This window comes from Narcine bancroftii, unplaced genomic scaffold, assembly GCF_036971445.1.
Source record: "Narcine bancroftii isolate sNarBan1 unplaced genomic scaffold, sNarBan1.hap1 Scaffold_160, whole genome shotgun sequence".
NCBI classification, from domain to species: Eukaryota; Metazoa; Chordata; class Chondrichthyes; order Torpediniformes; family Narcinidae; genus Narcine; species Narcine bancroftii.
The window spans coordinates 4,962,904-4,984,333 of NW_027211895.1; positions in this window are offsets into that span (position 1 = coordinate 4,962,904).

The window sequence follows — 21,430 nt, forward strand, 5'->3', positions numbered from 1 at the left end:
TTCCCCGCCTCTGTTTACCCATATCTAAGTCCCCGCCTCTGATTCCCCAACTCTGATTCCCCACCTCTGATTCCCCAGCTCTGATTCCCCGCCTCTGATTCCCCGCATTTGATTCCCTGCATCTGATTCACAGCCTCTGATTCCCTGCCTGTGATTCCCAACCTCTGATTCCCCACCTCTGATTCCCCATATCTAATTCCCCGCCTCTGTTTCCCCGCATCTGATTCCCCGCCTCTGTTTCCCCATATCTGATTCCCCGCCTCTATTTGCCCACCTCTGATTCCCCACCTCAGTTTCCCCATATCTGATTCCCCGCATCTGATTCCCTGCATCTGATTCACAGCCTCTGATTCCCTGCCTGTGATTCCCAACCTCTGATTCCCCACCTCTGATTCCCTGCATCTAATTCCCCAGCTCTGATTCCCCGCCTCTGATTCCCCGTGTCTGATTTCCTGCTTCTGATTCTGATTCCCTGCCTCTGATTCCCCATCTCTGATACCGCACATCTGATTCCCTGCCTCTGATTCCCCACCTCTGATTCCCCATATCTGATTCCCCGCCTCTGTTTCCCCGCCTCTGATTCCCGCGCTTCTGTTTCCCCATATCTAAGTCCCCGCCTCTGATTCCCCAACTCTGATTTCCCACCTCTGATTCCCCAGCTCTGATTCCCCACCTCTGATTCCCCATATCTGATTCCCCGCCTCTGTTTCCCCGCCTCTGATTCCCCGCCACTGTTTCCCCATATCTGATTCCCCGCCTCTGAATCCCAACTCTGATTTTCTGCATCTAATTCCCCAGCTCTGATTCCCCGCCTCTGATTCCCCGTGTCTGATTTCCTGCCTCTGATTACCCGCCTCTGATTACCCATGTCTGATTCACCGCCTCTGATTCCCCACCTCTGATTCCCCATCTCTGATTCCGCACATCCGATTCCCTGCCTCTGATTCCCCGCCTCTGATTCACCGCCTCTGATTCCCGGCCTCTGATTTCCCGCCTCTGATTCCCTGCCACTGATACCCCGCCCCTGATTCCCCACCTCTGATTCCCAATATCTGATTCCCCGCCTCTGTTTCCCCTCCTCTGATTCCCCGCCTCTGATTCCCCATATCTGATTCCCCGCCTCTGATTCCCCAACTCTGATTCCCCGCCTCTGATTCCCCAGCTCTGAATCCCCGCCTCTGATTCCCCGCGTCTGATTACCGGCCTCTGATTCCCCGCCTCTGATTCTCCATCTCTGATTCACAACCTCTGATTCCCCACCTCTGATTCCCCATATCTGATTCCCCGCCTCTGTTTCCCCGCCTCTGATTCCCCGCCTCTGTTTCCCCATATCTAAGTCCCCGCCTATGATTCCCCAACTCTGATTCCCCACCTCTGATTCCCCAGCTCTGATTCCCCGCCTCTGATTCCCCGCATCTGATTCCCTGCATCTGATTCACAGCCTCTGATTCCCTGCCTGTGATTCCCAACCTCTGATTCCCCACCTCTGATTCCCCATATCTAATTCCCCGCCTCTGTTTCCCCGCCTCTGATTCCCCGCCTCTGTTTCCCCATATCTGATTCCCCGCCTCTATTTGCCCACCTCTGATTCCCCACCTCAGTTTCGCCATATCTGATTCCCCGCATCTGATTCCCTGCATCTGATTCACAGCCTCTGATTCCCTGCCTGTGATTCCCAACCTCTGATTCCCCACCTCTGATTCCCTGCATCTAATTCCCCAGCTCTGATTCCCCGCCTCTGATTCCCCGTGTCTGATTTCCTGCCTCTGAATCCCCGCCTCTGATTACCCATGTCTGATTCACCGCCTCTGATTCCCCACCTCTGATTCCCCATCTCTGATTCCGCACATCCCATTCCCTGCCTCTGATTCCCCGCCTCTGATTCCCCGCCTCAGATTCCCCGTGTCTGATTTCCTGCCTCTGATTCCCCGCCTCTGATTACCCATGTCTGATTCAGCGCCTCTGATTCACCACCTCTGATTCCCCACCTCTGATTCCCCGTGTCTGATTTCCTGCTTCTGATTCTGATTCCCTGCCTCTGATTCCCCATCTCTGATACCGCACATCTGATTCCCTGCCTCTGATTCCCCACCTCTGATTCCCCATATCTGATTCCCCGCCTCTGTTTCCCCGCCTCTGATTCCCGCGCTTCTGTTTCCCCATATCTAAGTCCCCGCCTCTGATTCCCCAACTCTGATTTCCCACCTCTGATTCCCCAGCTCTGATTCCCCACCTCTGATTCCCCATATCTGATTCCCCGCCTCTGTTTCCCCGCCTCTGATTCCCCGCCACTGTTTCCCCATATCTGATTCCCCGCCTCTGAATCCCCAACTCTGATTTTCTGCATCTAATTCCCCAGCTCTGATTCCCCGCCTCTGATTCCCCGTGTCTGATTTCCTGCCTCTGATTACCCGCCTCTGATTACCCATGTCTGATTCACCGCCTCTGATTCCCCACCTCTGATTCCCCATCTCTGATTCCGCACATCCGATTCCCTGCCTCTGATTCCCCGCCTCTGATTCACCGCCTCTGATTCCCGGCCTCTGATTTCCCGCCTCTGATTCCCTGCCACTGATACCCCGCCCCTGATTCCCCACCTCTGATTCCCAATATCTGATTCCCCGCCTCTGTTTCCCCTCCTCTGATTCCCCGCCTCTGATTCCCCATATCTGATTCCCCGCCTCTGATTCCCCAACTCTGATTCCCCGCCTCTGATTCCCCAGCTCTGAATCCCCGCCTCTGATTCCCCGCGTCTGATTACCGGCCTCTGATTCCCCGCCTCTGATTCTCCATCTCTGATTCACAACCTCTGATTCCCCACCTCTGATTCCCCATATCTGATTCCCCGCCTCTGTTTCCCCGCCTCTGATTCCCCGCCTCTGTTTCCCCATATCTAAGTCCCCGCCTATGATTCCCCAACTCTGATTCCCCACCTCTGATTCCCCAGCTCTGATTCCCCGCCTCTGATTCCCCGCATCTGATTCCCTGCATCTGATTCACAGCCTCTGATTCCCTGCCTGTGATTCCCAACCTCTGATTCCCCACCTCTGATTCCCCATATCTAATTCCCCGCCTCTGTTTCCCCGCCTCTGATTCCCCGCCTCTGTTTCCCCATATCTGATTCCCCGCCTCTATTTGCCCACCTCTGATTCCCCACCTCAGTTTCGCCATATCTGATTCCCCGCATCTGATTCCCTGCATCTGATTCACAGCCTCTGATTCCCTGCCTGTGATTCCCAACCTCTGATTCCCCACCTCTGATTCCCTGCATCTAATTCCCCAGCTCTGATTCCCCGCCTCTGATTCCCCGTGTCTGATTTCCTGCCTCTGAATCCCCGCCTCTGATTACCCATGTCTGATTCACCGCCTCTGATTCCCCACCTCTGATTCCCCATCTCTGATTCCGCACATCCCATTCCCTGCCTCTGATTCCCCGCCTCTGATTCCCCGCCTCAGATTCCCCGTGTCTGATTTCCTGCCTCTGATTCCCCGCCTCTGATTACCCATGTCTGATTCAGCGCCTCTGATTCACCACCTCTGATTCCCCACCTCTGATTCCCCATATCTAATTCCCCACCTCTGTTTTCCCGCCTCTGATTCCCCGCCTCTGTTTCCCCATATCTGATTCCCCGCCTCTGAATCCCCAACTCTGATTCCCTGCCTCTGATTCCCTGCTTCTGATTCTAATTCCCCACCTCTGATTCCCCATCTCTGATTCCGCACATCTAATTCCCTGCCTCTGATTCCCCATCTCTGATTCCCCATATCTGATTCCCCGCCTTCTGTTCCCCACCTCTGATTCCCCGCCTCTGTTTCCACATATCTAAGTCCCCGACTCTGATTCCCCAACTTTGATTCCCCACCTCTGATTCCCCAGCTCTGATTCCCCGCCTCTGATTCCCAGCATCTGATTCCATGCATCTGATTCCCAGCCTCTGATTCCCTGCCTCTGATTCCCAACCTCTGATTCCCCACCTCTGAATTCCCATATCTGATACACCGCCTCTGTTTCCCCGCCTCTGATTCCTCTCCTCTGTTTCCCCATATCTGATCCCCGCCTCTATTTGCCCACCTCTGATTCCCCGCCTCTGTTTCCCCATATCTGATTCCCCGCCTCTGAATCCCCAACTCTGATTCCCTGCCTCTAATTTCCCAGCTCTGATTCCCCGCCTCTGATTCCCCATGTCTGATTCCCTGCCTCTGATTCCCTGCCTCTGATTACCCATGTCTGATTCACCCCCTCTGATTCCCCACCTCTGATTCCCCATCTCTGATTCCGCACATCCGATTCCCTGCCTCTGATTCCCCGCCTCTGATTCACCGCCTCTGATTCCCGGTCTCTGATTCCCCGCCTCTGATTCCCCGCCTCTGTTTCCCCATATCTAAGTCCCCGCCTCTGATTCCCTGCGTCTTATTCCCTGCTTCTGATTCTGATTCCCTGCCTCTGATTCCCCATCTCTGATTCCGCACATCTGATTCCCTGCCTCTGATTCCCCACCTCTGATTCCCCATATCTGATTCCCCGCCTCTGTTTCCCCACCTCTGATTCCCCGCCTCTGTTTACCCATATCTAAGTCCCCGCCTCTGATTCCCCAACTCTGATTCCCCACCTCTGATTCCCCAGCTCTGATTCCCCGCCTCTGATTCCCCGCATTTGATTCCCTGCATCTGATTCACAGCCTCTGATTCCCTGCCTGTGATTCCCAACCTCTGATTCCCCACCTCTGATTCCCCATATCTAATTCCCCGCCTCTGTTTCCCCGCATCTGATTCCCCGCCTCTGTTTCCCCATATCTGATTCCCCGCCTCTATTTGCCCACCTCTGATTCCCCACCTCAGTTTCCCCATATCTGATTCCCCGCATCTGATTCCCTGCATCTGATTCACAGCCTCTGATTCCCTGCCTGTGATTCCCAACCTCTGATTCCCCACCTCTGATTCCCTGCATCTAATTCCCCAGCTCTGATTCCCCGCCTCTGATTCCCCGTGTCTGATTTCCTGCTTCTGATTCTGATTCCCTGCCTCTGATTCCCCATCTCTGATACCGCACATCTGATTCCCTGCCTCTGATTCCCCACCTCTGATTCCCCATATCTGATTCCCCGCCTCTGTTTCCCCGCCTCTGATTCCCGCGCTTCTGTTTCCCCATATCTAAGTCCCCGCCTCTGATTCCCCAACTCTGATTTCCCACCTCTGATTCCCCAGCTCTGATTCCCCACCTCTGATTCCCCATATCTGATTCCCCGCCTCTGTTTCCCCGCCTCTGATTCCCCGCCACTGTTTCCCCATATCTGATTCCCCGCCTCTGAATCCCCAACTCTGATTTTCTGCATCTAATTCCCCAGCTCTGATTCCCCGCCTCTGATTCCCCGTGTCTGATTTCCTGCCTCTGATTACCCGCCTCTGATTACCCATGTCTGATTCACCGCCTCTGATTCCCCACCTCTGATTCCCCATCTCTGATTCCGCACATCCGATTCCCTGCCTCTGATTCCCCGCCTCTGATTCACCGCCTCTGATTCCCGGCCTCTGATTTCCCGCCTCTGATTCCCTGCCACTGATACCCCGCCCCTGATTCCCCACCTCTGATTCCCAATATCTGATTCCCCGCCTCTGTTTCCCCTCCTCTGATTCCCCGCCTCTGATTCCCCATATCTGATTCCCCGCCTCTGATTCCCCAACTCTGATTCCCCGCCTCTGATTCCCCAGCTCTGAATCCCCGCCTCTGATTCCCCGCGTCTGATTACCGGCCTCTGATTCCCCGCCTCTGATTCTCCATCTCTGATTCACAACCTCTGATTCCCCACCTCTGATTCCCCATATCTGATTCCCCGCCTCTGTTTCCCCGCCTCTGATTCCCCGCCTCTGTTTCCCCATATCTAAGTCCCCGCCTATGATTCCCCAACTCTGATTCCCCACCTCTGATTCCCCAGCTCTGATTCCCCGCCTCTGATTCCCCGCATCTGATTCCCTGCATCTGATTCACAGCCTCTGATTCCCTGCCTGTGATTCCCAACCTCTGATTCCCCACCTCTGATTCCCCATATCTAATTCCCCGCCTCTGTTTCCCCGCCTCTGATTCCCCGCCTCTGTTTCCCCATATCTGATTCCCCGCCTCTATTTGCCCACCTCTGATTCCCCACCTCAGTTTCGCCATATCTGATTCCCCGCATCTGATTCCCTGCATCTGATTCACAGCCTCTGATTCCCTGCCTGTGATTCCCAACCTCTGATTCCCCACCTCTGATTCCCTGCATCTAATTCCCCAGCTCTGATTCCCCGCCTCTGATTCCCCGTGTCTGATTTCCTGCCTCTGAATCCCCGCCTCTGATTACCCATGTCTGATTCACCGCCTCTGATTCCCCACCTCTGATTCCCCATCTCTGATTCCGCACATCCCATTCCCTGCCTCTGATTCCCCGCCTCTGATTCCCCGCCTCAGATTCCCCGTGTCTGATTTCCTGCCTCTGATTCCCCGCCTCTGATTACCCATGTCTGATTCAGCGCCTCTGATTCCCCACCTCTGATTCCCCACCTCTGATTCCGCACATCCGATTCCCTGCTTCTGATTCCCCGCCTCTGATTCACAGCCTCTGATTCCCCAGCTCTGATTCCCCGCCTCAGATTCCCCGCGTCTTATTCCCTGCTTCTGATTCTGATTCCCTGCCTCTGATTCCCCATCTCTGATACCGCACATCTGATTCCCTGCCTCTGATTCCCCACCTCTGATTCCCCATATCTGATTCCCCGCCTCTGTTTCCCCGCCTCTGATTCCCGCGCTTCTGTTTCCCCATATCTAAGTCCCCGCCTCTGATTCCCCAACTCTGATTTCCCACCTCTGATTCCCCAGCTCTGATTCCCCACCTCTGATTCCCCATATCTGATTCCCCGCCTCTGTTTCCCCGCCTCTGATTCCCCGCCACTGTTTCCCCATATCTGATTCCCCGCCTCTGAATCCCCAACTCTGATTCCCTGCATCTAATTCCCCAGCTCTGATTCCCCGCCTCTGATTCCCCGTGTCTGATTTCCTGCCTCTGATTACCCGCCTCTGATTACCCATGTCTGATTCACCGCCTCTGATTCCCCACCTCTGATTCCCCATCTCTGATTCCGCACATCCGATTCCCTGCCTCTGATTCCCCGCCTCTGATTCACCGCCTCTGATTCCCGGCCTCTGATTTCCCGCCTCTGATTCCCTGCCACTGATACCCCGCCCCTGATTCCCCACCTCTGATTCCCCATATCTGATTCCCCGCCTCTGTTTCCCCTCCTCTGATTCCCCGCCTCTGATTCCCCATATCTGATTCCCCGCCTCTGATTCCCCAACTCTGATTCCCCGCCTCTGATTCCCCAGCTCTGAATCCCCGCCTCTGATTCCCCGTGTCTGATTTCCTGCCTCTGATTACCCGCCTCTGATTACCCATGTCTGATTCACCGCCTCTGATTCCCCACCTCTGATTCCCCATCTCTGATTCCGCACATCCGATTCCCTGCCTCTGATTCCCCGCCTCTGATTCACCGCCTCTGATTCCCGGCCTCTGATTTCCCGCCTCTGATTCCCTGCCACTGATACCCCGCCCCTGATTCCCCACCTCTGATTCCCAATATCTGATTCCCCGCCTCTGTTTCCCCTCCTCTGATTCCCCGCCTCTGATTCCCCATATCTGATTCCCCGCCTCTGATTCCCCAACTCTGATTCCCCGCCTCTGATTCCCCAGCTCTGAATCCCCGCCTCTGATTCCCCGCGTCTGATTACCGGCCTCTGATTCCCCGCCTCTGATTCTCCATCTCTGATTCACAACCTCTGATTCCCCACCTCTGATTCCCCATATCTGATTCCCCGCCTCTGTTTCCCCGCCTCTGATTCCCCGCCTCTGTTTCCCCATATCTAAGTCCCCGCCTATGATTCCCCAACTCTGATTCCCCACCTCTGATTCCCCAGCTCTGATTCCCCGCCTCTGATTCCCCGCATCTGATTCCCTGCATCTGATTCACAGCCTCTGATTCCCTGCCTGTGATTCCCAACCTCTGATTCCCCACCTCTGATTCCCCATATCTAATTCCCCGCCTCTGTTTCCCCGCCTCTGATTCCCCGCCTCTGTTTCCCCATATCTGATTCCCCGCCTCTATTTGCCCACCTCTGATTCCCCACCTCAGTTTCGCCATATCTGATTCCCCGCATCTGATTCCCTGCATCTGATTCACAGCCTCTGATTCCCTGCCTGTGATTCCCAACCTCTGATTCCCCACCTCTGATTCCCTGCATCTAATTCCCCAGCTCTGATTCCCCGCCTCTGATTCCCCGTGTCTGATTTCCTGCCTCTGAATCCCCGCCTCTGATTACCCATGTCTGATTCACCGCCTCTGATTCCCCACCTCTGATTCCCCATCTCTGATTCCGCACATCCCATTCCCTGCCTCTGATTCCCCGCCTCTGATTCCCCGCCTCAGATTCCCCGTGTCTGATTTCCTGCCTCTGATTCCCCGCCTCTGATTACCCATGTCTGATTCAGCGCCTCTGATTCACCACCTCTGATTCCCCACCTCTGATTCCCCGTGTCTGATTTCCTGCTTCTGATTCTGATTCCCTGCCTCTGATTCCCCATCTCTGATACCGCACATCTGATTCCCTGCCTCTGATTCCCCACCTCTGATTCCCCATATCTGATTCCCCGCCTCTGTTTCCCCGCCTCTGATTCCCGCGCTTCTGTTTCCCCATATCTAAGTCCCCGCCTCTGATTCCCCAACTCTGATTTCCCACCTCTGATTCCCCAGCTCTGATTCCCCACCTCTGATTCCCCATATCTGATTCCCCGCCTCTGTTTCCCCGCCTCTGATTCCCCGCCACTGTTTCCCCATATCTGATTCCCCGCCTCTGAATCCCCAACTCTGATTTTCTGCATCTAATTCCCCAGCTCTGATTCCCCGCCTCTGATTCCCCGTGTCTGATTTCCTGCCTCTGATTACCCGCCTCTGATTACCCATGTCTGATTCACCGCCTCTGATTCCCCACCTCTGATTCCCCATCTCTGATTCCGCACATCCGATTCCCTGCCTCTGATTCCCCGCCTCTGATTCACCGCCTCTGATTCCCGGCCTCTGATTTCCCGCCTCTGATTCCCTGCCACTGATACCCCGCCCCTGATTCCCCACCTCTGATTCCCAATATCTGATTCCCCGCCTCTGTTTCCCCTCCTCTGATTCCCCGCCTCTGATTCCCCATATCTGATTCCCCGCCTCTGATTCCCCAACTCTGATTCCCCGCCTCTGATTCCCCAGCTCTGAATCCCCGCCTCTGATTCCCCGCGTCTGATTACCGGCCTCTGATTCCCCGCCTCTGATTCTCCATCTCTGATTCACAACCTCTGATTCCCCACCTCTGATTCCCCATATCTGATTCCCCGCCTCTGTTTCCCCGCCTCTGATTCCCCGCCTCTGTTTCCCCATATCTAAGTCCCCGCCTATGATTCCCCAACTCTGATTCCCCACCTCTGATTCCCCAGCTCTGATTCCCCGCCTCTGATTCCCCGCATCTGATTCCCTGCATCTGATTCACAGCCTCTGATTCCCTGCCTGTGATTCCCAACCTCTGATTCCCCACCTCTGATTCCCCATATCTAATTCCCCGCCTCTGTTTCCCCGCCTCTGATTCCCCGCCTCTGTTTCCCCATATCTGATTCCCCGCCTCTATTTGCCCACCTCTGATTCCCCACCTCAGTTTCGCCATATCTGATTCCCCGCATCTGATTCCCTGCATCTGATTCACAGCCTCTGATTCCCTGCCTGTGATTCCCAACCTCTGATTCCCCACCTCTGATTCCCTGCATCTAATTCCCCAGCTCTGATTCCCCGCCTCTGATTCCCCGTGTCTGATTTCCTGCCTCTGAATCCCCGCCTCTGATTACCCATGTCTGATTCACCGCCTCTGATTCCCCACCTCTGATTCCCCATCTCTGATTCCGCACATCCCATTCCCTGCCTCTGATTCCCCGCCTCTGATTCCCCGCCTCAGATTCCCCGTGTCTGATTTCCTGCCTCTGATTCCCCGCCTCTGATTACCCATGTCTGATTCAGCGCCTCTGATTCACCACCTCTGATTCCCCACCTCTGATTCCCCATATCTAATTCCCCACCTCTGTTTTCCCGCCTCTGATTCCCCGCCTCTGTTTCCCCATATCTGATTCCCCGCCTCTGAATCCCCAACTCTGATTCCCTGCCTCTGATTCCCTGCTTCTGATTCTAATTCCCCACCTCTGATTCCCCATCTCTGATTCCGCACATCTAATTCCCTGCCTCTGATTCCCCATCTCTGATTCCCCATATCTGATTCCCCGCCTTCTGTTCCCCACCTCTGATTCCCCGCCTCTGTTTCCACATATCTAAGTCCCCGACTCTGATTCCCCAACTTTGATTCCCCACCTCTGATTCCCCAGCTCTGATTCCCCGCCTCTGATTCCCAGCATCTGATTCCATGCATCTGATTCCCAGCCTCTGATTCCCTGCCTCTGATTCCCAACCTCTGATTCCCCACCTCTGAATTCCCATATCTGATACACCGCCTCTGTTTCCCCGCCTCTGATTCCTCTCCTCTGTTTCCCCATATCTGATCCCCGCCTCTATTTGCCCACCTCTGATTCCCCGCCTCTGTTTCCCCATATCTGATTCCCCGCCTCTGAATCCCCAACTCTGATTCCCTGCCTCTAATTTCCCAGCTCTGATTCCCCGCCTCTGATTCCCCATGTCTGATTCCCTGCCTCTGATTCCCTGCCTCTGATTACCCATGTCTGATTCACCCCCTCTGATTCCCCACCTCTGATTCCCCATCTCTGATTCCGCACATCCGATTCCCTGCCTCTGATTCCCCGCCTCTGATTCACCGCCTCTGATTCCCGGTCTCTGATTCCCCGCCTCTGATTCCCCGCCTCTGTTTCCCCATATCTAAGTCCCCGCCTCTGATTCCCTGCGTCTTATTCCCTGCTTCTGATTCTGATTCCCTGCCTCTGATTCCCCATCTCTGATTCCGCACATCTGATTCCCTGCCTCTGATTCCCCACCTCTGATTCCCCATATCTGATTCCCCGCCTCTGTTTCCCCACCTCTGATTCCCCGCCTCTGTTTACCCATATCTAAGTCCCCGCCTCTGATTCCCCAACTCTGATTCCCCACCTCTGATTCCCCAGCTCTGATTCCCCGCCTCTGATTCCCCGCATTTGATTCCCTGCATCTGATTCACAGCCTCTGATTCCCTGCCTGTGATTCCCAACCTCTGATTCCCCACCTCTGATTCCCCATATCTAATTCCCCGCCTCTGTTTCCCCGCATCTGATTCCCCGCCTCTGTTTCCCCATATCTGATTCCCCGCCTCTATTTGCCCACCTCTGATTCCCCACCTCAGTTTCCCCATATCTGATTCCCCGCATCTGATTCCCTGCATCTGATTCACAGCCTCTGATTCCCTGCCTGTGATTCCCAACCTCTGATTCCCCACCTCTGATTCCCTGCATCTAATTCCCCAGCTCTGATTCCCCGCCTCTGATTCCCCGTGTCTGATTTCCTGCTTCTGATTCTGATTCCCTGCCTCTGATTCCCCATCTCTGATACCGCACATCTGATTCCCTGCCTCTGATTCCCCACCTCTGATTCCCCATATCTGATTCCCCGCCTCTGTTTCCCCGCCTCTGATTCCCGCGCTTCTGTTTCCCCATATCTAAGTCCCCGCCTCTGATTCCCCAACTCTGATTTCCCACCTCTGATTCCCCAGCTCTGATTCCCCACCTCTGATTCCCCATATCTGATTCCCCGCCTCTGTTTCCCCGCCTCTGATTCCCCGCCACTGTTTCCCCATATCTGATTCCCCGCCTCTGAATCCCCAACTCTGATTTTCTGCATCTAATTCCCCAGCTCTGATTCCCCGCCTCTGATTCCCCGTGTCTGATTTCCTGCCTCTGATTACCCGCCTCTGATTACCCATGTCTGATTCACCGCCTCTGATTCCCCACCTCTGATTCCCCATCTCTGATTCCGCACATCCGATTCCCTGCCTCTGATTCCCCGCCTCTGATTCACCGCCTCTGATTCCCGGCCTCTGATTTCCCGCCTCTGATTCCCTGCCACTGATACCCCGCCCCTGATTCCCCACCTCTGATTCCCAATATCTGATTCCCCGCCTCTGTTTCCCCTCCTCTGATTCCCCGCCTCTGATTCCCCATATCTGATTCCCCGCCTCTGATTCCCCAACTCTGATTCCCCGCCTCTGATTCCCCAGCTCTGAATCCCCGCCTCTGATTCCCCGCGTCTGATTACCGGCCTCTGATTCCCCGCCTCTGATTCTCCATCTCTGATTCACAACCTCTGATTCCCCACCTCTGATTCCCCATATCTGATTCCCCGCCTCTGTTTCCCCGCCTCTGATTCCCCGCCTCTGTTTCCCCATATCTAAGTCCCCGCCTATGATTCCCCAACTCTGATTCCCCACCTCTGATTCCCCAGCTCTGATTCCCCGCCTCTGATTCCCCGCATCTGATTCCCTGCATCTGATTCACAGCCTCTGATTCCCTGCCTGTGATTCCCAACCTCTGATTCCCCACCTCTGATTCCCCATATCTAATTCCCCGCCTCTGTTTCCCCGCCTCTGATTCCCCGCCTCTGTTTCCCCATATCTGATTCCCCGCCTCTATTTGCCCACCTCTGATTCCCCACCTCAGTTTCGCCATATCTGATTCCCCGCATCTGATTCCCTGCATCTGATTCACAGCCTCTGATTCCCTGCCTGTGATTCCCAACCTCTGATTCCCCACCTCTGATTCCCTGCATCTAATTCCCCAGCTCTGATTCCCCGCCTCTGATTCCCCGTGTCTGATTTCCTGCCTCTGAATCCCCGCCTCTGATTACCCATGTCTGATTCACCGCCTCTGATTCCCCACCTCTGATTCCCCATCTCTGATTCCGCACATCCCATTCCCTGCCTCTGATTCCCCGCCTCTGATTCCCCGCCTCAGATTCCCCGTGTCTGATTTCCTGCCTCTGATTCCCCGCCTCTGATTACCCATGTCTGATTCAGCGCCTCTGATTCCCCACCTCTGATTCCCCACCTCTGATTCCGCACATCCGATTCCCTGCTTCTGATTCCCCGCCTCTGATTCACAGCCTCTGATTCCCCAGCTCTGATTCCCCGCCTCAGATTCCCCGCGTCTTATTCCCTGCTTCTGATTCTGATTCCCTGCCTCTGATTCCCCATCTCTGATACCGCACATCTGATTCCCTGCCTCTGATTCCCCACCTCTGATTCCCCATATCTGATTCCCCGCCTCTGTTTCCCCGCCTCTGATTCCCGCGCTTCTGTTTCCCCATATCTAAGTCCCCGCCTCTGATTCCCCAACTCTGATTTCCCACCTCTGATTCCCCAGCTCTGATTCCCCACCTCTGATTCCCCATATCTGATTCCCCGCCTCTGTTTCCCCGCCTCTGATTCCCCGCCACTGTTTCCCCATATCTGATTCCCCGCCTCTGAATCCCCAACTCTGATTCCCTGCATCTAATTCCCCAGCTCTGATTCCCCGCCTCTGATTCCCCGTGTCTGATTTCCTGCCTCTGATTACCCGCCTCTGATTACCCATGTCTGATTCACCGCCTCTGATTCCCCACCTCTGATTCCCCATCTCTGATTCCGCACATCCGATTCCCTGCCTCTGATTCCCCGCCTCTGATTCACCGCCTCTGATTCCCGGCCTCTGATTTCCCGCCTCTGATTCCCTGCCACTGATACCCCGCCCCTGATTCCCCACCTCTGATTCCCCATATCTGATTCCCCGCCTCTGTTTCCCCTCCTCTGATTCCCCGCCTCTGATTCCCCATATCTGATTCCCCGCCTCTGATTCCCCAACTCTGATTCCCCGCCTCTGATTCCCCAGCTCTGAATCCCCGCCTCTGATTCCCCGCGTCTGATTACCGGCCTCTGATTCCCCGCCTCTGATTCTCCATCTCTGATTCACAACCTCTGATTCCCCACCTCTGATTCCCCATATCTGATTCCCCGCCTCTGTTTCCCCGCCTCTGATTCCCCAGCTCTGATTAACAATATCTGATTCCCCGCCTCTGATTCCCCACCTCTGATTCCCCGCCTCTGATTCGCCAGCTATGATTCCCCGCCTCTGATTCCACAGCTCTGATTCCCCGCCTCTGATTCCCCACCTCTGATTCCCCGCCTCTGATTCGCCAGCTATGATTCCCCGCCTCTGATTCCACAGCTCTGATTCCCTGCCTCTGATTCCCGGCCTCTGATTCCCCATCTCTGATTCACCGCCTTTGATTCGCCACCTCTGATTCCCCATATCTGATTCCCCGCCTCTGTTTCCCCGCCTCTGATTCCCCGCCTCTGATTCCCCATATCTCATTCCCCGCCTCTGAATCCCCATCTCTGATTCCCGGACTCTGATTCCCCACCTCTGATTCCCGGCCTCTTATTCCCGGCATCTGATTCCGGCCTCTGATCCCCGGCCTCTGATTCCCTGCTTCTGATTCTGATTCCCTGCCTCTGATTCCCCATCTCTGATTGCGCACATCTGATTCCCTGCCTCTGATTCCCCACCTCTGATTCCCCATATCTGATTCCCCGCCTCTGTTTCCCCGCCTCTGATTCCCCGCCTCTGTTTCCCAATATCTAAGTCCCCGCCTCTGATTCCCCAACTCTGATTCCCCACCTCTGATTCTCCAGCTCTGATTCCCCGCCTCTGATTCCCCAAATCTGATTCCCTGCATCTGATTCCAAGCCTCTGATCCCTGCCTCTGATTCCCAACCTCTGATTCCCCACCTCTGATTTCCCATATCTGATTCCCCGCCTCTGTTTCCCCGCCTCTGATTCCCCGCCTCTGTTTCCCCATATCTGATTCCCGGCCTCTGATTCCCCGCCTCTGATTCCCCACCTCTGATTCCCTGCCTCTGATTCCCCATCTTCGATTCCGCACATCTGATTCCCTGCCTCTGATTCCCCGCCTCTGATTACCCGCCTCTGATTCCCTGCCTCTGATTCCCAACATCTGATTCCCCACCTCTGATTCCCCATATCTGATTCCCCGCCTGTTTCCCCGCCTCTGATTCCCCTCCTCGGATTCCCCAACTCTAATTCCCCGCCTCTGATTCCCCAGCTCTGATTCCCCGTGTTTGATTCCCTGCCTCTGATTCCCTGCCCTGATTCCCCATCTCTGTTTCACCGCCTTTGATTCGCCACCTCTGATTCCCCATATCTGATTCCCCGCCTCTGTTTCCCCGCCTCTGATTCCCTGCTTCTGATTCCCAACCTCTGATTCCACACCTCTGATTCCCCATATCTGATTCCTCGCCTCTGTTTCCCCGCCTCTGATTACCCGCCCCTGTTTCCCCATATCTGATTCCCCGCCTCTGATTCCCCAGCTCTGATTCCCCGCCTCTGTTTCCCAATATCTAAGTCCCCGCATCTGATTCCCCAACTCTGATTCCCCACCTCTGATTCTCCAGCTCTGATTCCCCACCTCTGATTCCCCATCTCTGATTCCGCACATCTGATTCCCTGCCTCTGATTCCCCGACTCTGATTCCCCAGCTTTGATTCCCCGCCTCTGATTCCCCAACTCTGATTCCCCGCCTCTGATACCCCGCCCCTGATTCCCCGCCTCTGATTCCCCGCCTCTGTTTCCCCATATCTAAGTCCCCGCCTCTGTTTCCCCGCCTCTGATTCCCCGCCTCTGTTTCCCCATATCTAAGTCCCCGCCTCTGATTCCCCGCGTCTTATTCCCTGCTTCTGATTCTGATTCCCTGCCTCTGATTCCCCATCTCTGATTCCGCACATCTGATTCCCTGCCTCTGATTCCCCACCTCTGATTCCCCATATCTGATTCCCCGCCTCTGTTTCCCCACCTCTGATTCCCCGCCTCTGTTTCCCCATATCTAAGTCCCCGCCTCTGATTCCCCAACTCTGATTCCCCACCTCTGATTCCCCAGCTCTGATTCCCCGCCTCTGATTCCCCGCATCTGATTCCCTGCATCTGATTCACAGCCTCTGATTCCCTGCCTGTGATTCCCAACCTGTGATTCCCCACCTCTGATTCCCCATATCTAATTCCCCGCCTCTGTTTCCCCGCATCTGATTCCCCGCCTCTGTTTCCCCATATCTGATTCCCCGCCTCTATTTGCCCACCTCTGATTCCCCACCTCAGTTTCCCCATATCTGATTCCCCGCATCTGATTCCCTGCATCTGATTCACAGCCTCTGATTCCCTGCCTGTGATTCCCAACCTCTGATTCCCCACCTCTGATTCCCTGCATCTAATTCCCCAGCTCTGATTCCCCGCCTCTGATTCCCCGTGTCTGATTTCCTGCCTCTGATTCCCTGCCTCTGATTACCCATGTCTGATTCACCGCCTCTGATTCCCCACCTCTGATTCCCCATCTCTGATTCCGCACATCCCATTCCCTGCCTCTGATTCCCCGCCTCTGATTCCCCGCGTCAGATTCCCCGTGTCTGATTTCCTGCCTCTGATTCCCCGCCTCTGATTACCCATGTCTGATTCAGCGCATCTGATTCCCCACCTCTGATTCCCCACCTCTGATTCCGCACATCCGATTCCCTGCTTCTGATTCCCCGCCTCTGATTCACAGCCTCTGATTCCCCAGCTCTGATTCCCCGCCTCAGATTCCCCGCGTCTTATTCCCTGCTTCTGATTCTGATTCCCTGCCTCTGATTCCCCATCTCTGATACCGCACATCTGATTCCCTGCCTCTGATTCCCCACCTCTGATTCCCCATATCTGATTCCCCGCCTCTGTTTCCCCGCCTCTGATTCCCGCGCTTCTGTTTCCCCCTTTCTAAGTCCCCGCCTCTGATTCCCCAACTCTGATTTCCCACCTCTGATTCCCCAGTTCTGATTCCCCACCTCTGATTCCCCATATCTGATTCCCCGCCTCTGTTTCCCCGCCTCTGATTCCCCGCCACTGTTTCCCCATATCTGATTCCCCGCCTCTGAATCCCCAACTCTGATTCCCTGCATCTAATTCCCCAGCTCTGATTCCCCGCCTCTGATTCCCCGTGTCTGATTTCCTGCCTCTGATTACCCGCCTCTGATTACCCATGTCTGATTCACCGCCTCTGATTCCCCACCTCTGATTCCCCATCTCTGATTCCGCACATCCGATTCCCTGCCTCTGATTCCCCGCCTCTGATTCACCGCCTCTGATTCCCGGCCTCTGATTTCCCGCCTCTGATTCCCTGCCCCTGATACCCCGCCCCTGATTCCCCACCTCTGATTCCCAATATCTGATTCCCCGCCTCTGTTTCCCCTCCTCTGATTCCCCGCCTCTGATTCCCCATATCTGATTCCCCGCCTCTGATTCCCCAACTCTGATTCCCCGCCTCTGATTCCCCAGCTCTGAATCCCCGCCTCTGATTCCCCGCGTCTGATTACCGGCCTCTGATTCCCCGCCTCTGATTCTCCATCTCTGATTCACAACCTCTGATTCCCCACCTCTGATTCCCCATATCTGATTCCCCGCCTCTGTTTCCCCGCCTCTGATTCCCCGCCTCTGTTTCCCCATATCTAAGTCCCCGCCTATGATTCCCCAACTCTGATTCCCCACCTCTGATTCCCCAGCTCTGATTCCCCGCCTCTGATTCCCCGCATCTGATTCCCTGCATCTGATTCACAGCCTCTGATTCCCTGCCTGTGATTCCCAACCTCTGATTCCCCACCTCTGATTCCCCATATCTAATTCCCCGCCTCTGTTTCCCCGCCTCTGATTCCCCGCCTCTGTTTCCCCATATCTGATTCCCCGCCTCTATTTGCCCACCTCTGATTCCCCACCTCAGTTTCGCCATATCTGATTCCCCGCATCTGATTCCCTGCATCTGATTCACAGCCTCTGATTCCCTGCCTGTGATTCCCAACCTCTGATTCCCCACCTCTGATTCCCTGCATCTAATTCCCCAGCTCTGATTCCCCGCCTCTGATTCCCCGTGTCTGATTTCCTGCCTCTGATTCCCCGCCTCTGATTACCCATGTCTGATTCACCGCCTCTGATTCCCCACCTCTGATTCCCCATCTCTGATTCCGCACATCCCATTCCCTGCCTCTGATTCCCCGCCTCTGATTCCCCGCCTCAGATTCCCCGTGTCTGATTTCCTGCCTCTGATTCCCCGCCTCTGATTACCCATGTCTGATTCAGCGCCTCTGATTCCCCACCTCTGATTCCCCACCTCTGATTCCGCACATCCGATTCCCTGCTTCTGATTCCCCGCCTCTGATTCACAGCCTCTGATTCCGCAGCTCTGATTCCCCGCCTCAGATTCCCCGCGTCTTATTCCCTGCTTCTGATTCTGATTCCCTGCCTCTGATTCCCCATCTCTGATACCGCACATCTGATTCCCTGCCTCTGATTCCCCACCTCTGATTCCCCATATCTGATTCCCCGCCTCTGTTTCCCCGCCTCTGATTCCCGCGCTTCTGTTTCCCCATATCTAAGTCCCCGCCTCTGATTCCCCGCCTCTGTTTCCCCGCCTCTGATTCCCCGCCACTGTTTCCCCATATCTGATTCCCCGCCTCTGAATCCCCAACTCTGATTCCCTGCATCTAATTCCCCAGCTCTGATTCCCCGCCTCTGATTCCCCGTGTCTGATTTCCTGCCTCTGATTACCCGCCTCTGATTACCCATGTCTGATTCACCGCCTCTGATTCCCCACCTCTGATTCCCCATCTCTGATTCCGCACATCCGATTCCCTGCCTCTGATTCCCCGCCTCTGATTCACCGCCTCTGATTCCCGGCCTCTGATTTCCCGCCTCTGATTCCCTGCCACTGATACCCCGCCCCTGATTCCCCACCTCTGATTCCCCATATCTGATTCCCCGCCTCTGTTTCCCCTCCTCTGATTCCCCGCCTCTGATTCCCCATATCTGATTCCCCGCCTCTGATTCCCCAACTCTGATTCCCCGCCTCTGATTCCCCAGCTCTGAATCCCCGCCTCTGATTCCCCGCGTCTGATTACCGGCCTCTGATTCCCCGCCTCTGATTCTCCATCTCTGATTCACAACCTCTGATTCCCCACCTCTGATTCCCCATATCTGATTCCCCGCCTCTGTTTCCCCGCCTCTGATTCCCCAGCTCTGATTAACAATATCTGATTCCCCGCCTCTGATTCCCCACCTCTGATTCCCCGCCTCTGATTCGCCAGCTATGATTCCCCGCCTCTGATTTCACAGCTCTGATTCCCCGCCTCTGATTCCCCACCTCTGATTCCCCGCCTCTGATTCGCCAGCTATGATTCCCCGCCTCTGATTCCACAGCTCTGATTCCCTGCCTCTGATTCCCGGCCTCTGATTCCCCATCTCTGATTCACCGCCTTTGATTCGCCACCTCTGATTCCCCATATCTGATTCCCCGCCTCTGTTTCCCCGCCTCTGATTCCCCGCCTCTGATTCCCCATATCTCATTCCCCGCCTCTGAATCCCCATCTCTGATTCCCGGACTCTGATTCCCCACCTCTGATTCCCGGCCTCTTATTCCCGGCATCTGATTCCGGCCTCTGATCCCCGGCCTCTGATTCCCTGCTTCAGATTCTGATTCCCTGCCTCTGATTCCCCATCTCTGATTGCGCACATCTGATTCCCTGCCTCTGATTCCCCACCTCTGATTCCCCATATCTGATTCCCCGCCTCTGTTTCCCCGCCTCTGATTCCCCGCCTCTGTTTCCCAATATCTAAGTCCCCGCCTCTGATTCCCCAACTCTGATTCCCCACCTCTGATTCTCCAGCTCTGATTCCCCGCCTCTGATTCCCCAAATCTGATTCCCTGCATCTGATTCCAAGCCTCTGATCCCTGCCTCTGATTCCCAACCTCTGATTCCCCACCTCTGATTTCCCATATCTGATTCCCCGCCTCTGTTTCCCCGCCTCTGATTCCCCGCCTCTGTTTCCCCATATCTGATTCCCGGCCTCTGATTCCCCGCCTCTGATTCCCCACCTCTGATTCCCTGCCTCTGATTCCCCATCTTCGATTCCGCACATCTGATTCCCTGCCTCTGATTCCCCGCCTCTGATTACCCGCCTCTGATTCCCTGCCTCTGATTCCCAACATCTGATTCCCCACCTCTGATTCCCCATATCTGATTCCCCGCCTGTTTCCCCGCCTCTGATTCCCCTCCTCGGATTCCCCAACTCTAATTCCCCGCCTCTGATTCCCCAGCTCTGATTCCCCGTGTTTGATTCCCTGCCTCTGATTCCCTGCCCTGATTCCCCATCTCTGTTTCACCGCCTTTGATTCGCCACCTCTGATTCCCCATATCTGATACCCCGCCTCTGTTTCCCCGCCTCTGATTCCTTGCCTCTGATTCCCAACCTCTGATTCCACACCTCTGATTCCCCATATCTGATTCCTCGCCTCTGTTTCCCCGCCTCTGATTACCCGCCCCTGTTTCCCCATATCTGATTCCCTGCCTCTGATTCCCCAGCTCTGATTCCCCGCCTCTGTTTCCCAATATCTAAGTCCCCGCATCTGATTCCCCAACTCTGATTCCCCACCTCTGATTCTCCAGCTCTGATTCCCCACCTCTGATTCCCCATCTCTGATTCCGCACATCTGATTCCCTGCCTCTGATTCCCCGACTCTGATTCCCCAGCTCTGATTCCCCGCCTCTGATTCCCCAACTCTGATTCCCCGCCTCTGATTCCCCAGCTCTGATTCCCCGCCTCTGATTCACCGCCTTTGATTCGCCACCTCTGAATCCCCATATTTGATTCCTCGCCTGTGTTTCCCCGCCTCTGATTCCCCGCCTCTGATTCCCCATATCTCATTCCCCGCCTCTGATTCCCCATCTCTGATTCCCGGACTCTGATTCCCAACCTCTGATTCCCGGCCTCTTATTCCCGGCATCTGATTCCGGCCTCTAATTCCCGGCCTCTGATTCCCTGCTTCTGATTCTGATTCCCCACCTCTGATTCCCCATCTCTGATTCCGCACATCCGATTCCCTGCCTCTGATTCCCCGCCCCTGATTCACCGCCTCTGATTCCCGGCCTCTGATTTCCCGCCTCTGATTCCCTGCCACTGATACCCCGCCCCTGATTCCCCACCTCTGATTCCCCATATCTGATTCCCCGCCCCTGTTTCCCCAACTCTGATTCCCCGCCTCTGATTCCCCATATCTGATTCCCCGCATCTGATTCCCTGCATCTGATTCCAAGCCTCTGATTCCCTGCCTCTGATTCCCAACCTCTGATTCCCCACCTCTGATTCCCCATATCTGATTCCCCGCCTCTGTTTCCCCGCCTCTGATTCCCCGCCTCTGTTTCCCCATACCTAATTCCCAACCTCTGATGCCCCAACTCTGATTCCCTGCCTCTGATTCCCCGCGTTCTATTCCCTGCCTCTGATTCCCCGCCTGTGATTCCCCATCTCTGATTCACCACCTC